The following is a 3,764-nucleotide window of genomic DNA, read 5'->3' as shown; positions in this document are numbered from 1 at the left end:
GAGAACCACACACAGAGGCATGCAATCAAAGGAGACGGAGATATGACTTGGGAATACTGGGAAGGATTTGGGAAAAAGGAAGAAGATAAACTAAAAATATAATCAGCTCACGGCTCATAGACAGACCTCATGCTCCTTTCTCTTCTCTTCATCGAGGAGAGAGGAGGAAGCGAGGAGGGAGACAGGAGGAGAGAGGAGGAGAGAGGAGAGAGAGGAGAGAGAGTAGAGAGAGAGAGGAGGAGAGAGGAGAGAGAAGAGCAGAGAAAGGAGAGAGAGAGGAGGAAGTGAGGAGGGAGAGAGGAGGAGAGAGGAGAGAGAGTAGAGAGAGAGAGGAGGAGAGAAGAGAGAGAAGAGCAGAGAAAGGAGAGAGGGAGGGGAGGAGAGGAGACAGAGGAGAGAGAGGGGAGGAAATGAGGAGGAAGAGAGGAGAGAGAAAGAGAGGAGAAAGTGAGGAGGAGACAGGAAAGGGAGGAAAAAAAGAGGAGAGGAAACATTTGGTGATCACAAGAAGATGAAAATCGTGCCAAGCTTCCAATTTGCTTGTTCACCACCTGGGCAGTACCTGTGGAGGAGATCTAATGAACCACCTGGGTAGTACCTGTGGAGGAGATCTAATTAACCACCTGGGTAGTACCTGTGAATGGGATCTAATGAACCACCTGGGTAGTACCTGTGAATGGGATCTAATTAACCACCTGGGTAGTACCTGTGGAGGAGATCTAATTAACCACCTGGGTAGTACCTGTGGAGGAGATCTAATTAACCACCTGGGATGAGATCTAATGAACCACCTGGGTAGTACCTGTGGAGGAGATCTAATTAACCACCTGGGTAGTACCTGTGAATGGGATCTAATTAACCACCTGCGATGTACCTATGGATGAGATTTAATTAACCACCTGGGTAGTACCTGTGGAGGAGATCTAATTAACCACCTGGGTAGTACCTGTGTAGGAGATCTAATTAACCACCTGGGTAGTACCTGTGGAGGAGATCTAATTAACCACCTGGGTAGTACCTGTGTAGGAGATCTAATTAACCACCTGGGTAGTACCTGTGTAGGAGATCTAATTAACCACCTGGGTAGTACCTGTGAATGGGATCTAATTAACCACCTGGGTAGTACCTGTGGAGGAGATCTAATTAACCACCTGGGTAGTACCTGTGTAGGAGATCTAATTAACCACCTGGGTAGTACCTGTGGAGGAGATCTAATTAACCACCTGGGTAGTACCTGTGTAGGAGATCTAATTAACCACCTGGGTAGTACCTGTGGAGGAGATCTAATTAACCACCTGGGTAGTACCTGTGGATGAGATCTAATGAACCACCTGGGTAGTACCTGTGAATGGGATCTAATTAACCACCTGGGTAGTACCTGTGGAGGAGATCTAATTAACCACCTGGGATGAGATCTAATGAACCACCTGGGTAGTACCTGTGGAGGAGATCTAATTAACCACCTGGGTAGTACCTGTGAATGGGATCTAATTAACCACCTGCGATGTACCTATGGATGAGATTTAATTAACCACCTGGGTAGTACCTGTGTAGGAGATCTAATTAACCACCTGGGTAGTACCTGTGGAGGAGATCTAATTAACCACCTGGGTAGTACCTGTGGAGGAGATCTAATTAACCACCTGGGTAGTACCTGTGGAGGAGATCTAATTAACCACCTGGGTAGTACCTGTGGAGGAGATCTAATGAACCACCTGGGTAGTACCTGTGGAGGAGATCTAATGAACCACCTGGGTAGTACCTGTGGAGGAGATCTAATTAACCACCTGGGTAGTACCTGTGGAGGAGATCTAATTAACCACCTGGGTAGTACCTGTGGAGTAAATCGAATTAACCACCTGGGTAGTGTCTGTGGAGGAGATCTAATTCACCACCTGGGGTAGTGTCTGTGGAGGAGATCTAATTCACCCCTCACCGATTTTATGAGGGGAAACCTCTGGACGGAGGAGAGGAAAGATACTAGGAGGGACAACCTGTGATGGAAGAGAGTAGAGGAAAGATACTAGGAGGGACAACCTGTGATGGAAGAGAGGAGAGGAAAGGTGGAGAGAAGAGGAAAGATAGAAGGACAGGTAAAGGAAAGATGGAAGGAGAAGAGTGAAGGAAGGATGGAGGAAGAGAACATCAATGTTAGTAAACCCTGAATTATGTTAGGAGGAGTGAGATATGAGATAATATCCTGCCATGTAAAGGATTCATTTATGTTCTTTTCAACACAATCTCACACTCAATTTTTGCAAATATGTACAAAAAGTTTTTTCAGCAGACTTTGTGTGGCTATATATTAGTTTGAAAATACACTTATTTCTATGAGACTTCATTCATGGGAAAACACATTTTTGGGAGGGAGCAATCTTCAGTGCAACAGTTATTGAAGCAATGCATTTTGGGCAATGGTGTTCTACGTTGCCTTTTTTTGTGTCCCACATTTTTTCATTGAAAAAAAACAACAACCTGTTAACGGCCCAATATTGTTAATCAACCAGGTTGTCACCTAAACAATTATACTATAATAGTGGCCTTATGTTTTTTTTTTAACAATTGTTTTATTAATACCTATACTGTTTTCTATGCTTGTTTCGCTTCATACTTTGAGATTCTGTTGCTACGTCTGATTTCCTGAGGGTTGCCAGATTGAAGAAAAAATCTGTGTTTTCCTTTTTTTTGTTGTGGTATCGATGAAGGTATTTGATTGGGGAATTGGGATACATATGTAAGTGTGGACCCAAAACAAACACATTCTACACATTTACAAACTACCTATTTTTAAACTGTTATTACAACCACAATGTTATTTTGTTTACGGAAGCTTCTATATCTAATAACCTGACAATGATGCACATCATATGTAGCAAATGTAGCAAAAATGTTAATTTGTGTTTTTACATTGAATAAAACCAGAGACCCAGAGCTATAACATGGTATATCAGACACTGCGTTTGAGGAACAATGGGGAAGTAAATCTACTTGGATAGTTGATAAACTTGTAACTTCACTTTTGAGAAAATGGACCTTGAATGTTTTGGTACACCTACTGGAGAGCTCTACTTTCTCTACACCCAGTCAGCATCGTTCACACCCTCTTAAGCTTTAGCCCCACCCATCTCATTAATGATTCACAAATGAGGCCTGGGCACTAAAACAACCAAACATTTCAAGATTAAAGGCTGGTTTCTACTACGGGTGCGATCGTACATGTAATCTGCAGTGCCGGACTGTGCTCTGGGCGTTCGTAAACTCAGAGCGTTGTCAGATTGTAAAATTTGTAAATTAAGAGCATTTCATTCTCAAATCTTTCAGAGCGCATTATGCTCGCCCTAGCAAAGCTGATTAGGCTGTTTTTATGTTATCCAGAATCCAGAGACTGCAACTGTGCTGCTGGCAACAATTTAATTAAGCTTTTTTATCACCGTTTACTGACACCGGCCATATTCAACGGGTGTTGATTAAGCATACGTAAATGTTTCAGTTATTCTGCACTCTGGCACCCTCAGACGAGAGTGCTCTGAATTTGGAGTAGACAGACAGAGCAAATTTACCAGCTATGTCTATTGACAGTTGTCGCAGTGACATCATAAATATTTTATTGAAATAGTTATTTGCATAGTGGAGTCTTTGTTTGCACATGGAGCTAGCTAGCTAAACAAATAATCATAATCTCAACTCATAATGTTACTACCCTGCATGAATCTGCAGGTAGCTAACCAACCAGGTTCAATGTTAGCTAGCTACCATTAGGCTCT

The sequence above is a fragment of the Oncorhynchus mykiss genome, chromosome 32 (assembly GCF_013265735.2).
Source record: "Oncorhynchus mykiss isolate Arlee chromosome 32, USDA_OmykA_1.1, whole genome shotgun sequence".
Lineage (NCBI taxonomy): Eukaryota > Metazoa > Chordata > Actinopteri > Salmoniformes > Salmonidae > Oncorhynchus > Oncorhynchus mykiss.
The sequence above is the reverse complement of the archived record's forward strand: the minus strand, read 5'-3'. Positions refer to the sequence as shown.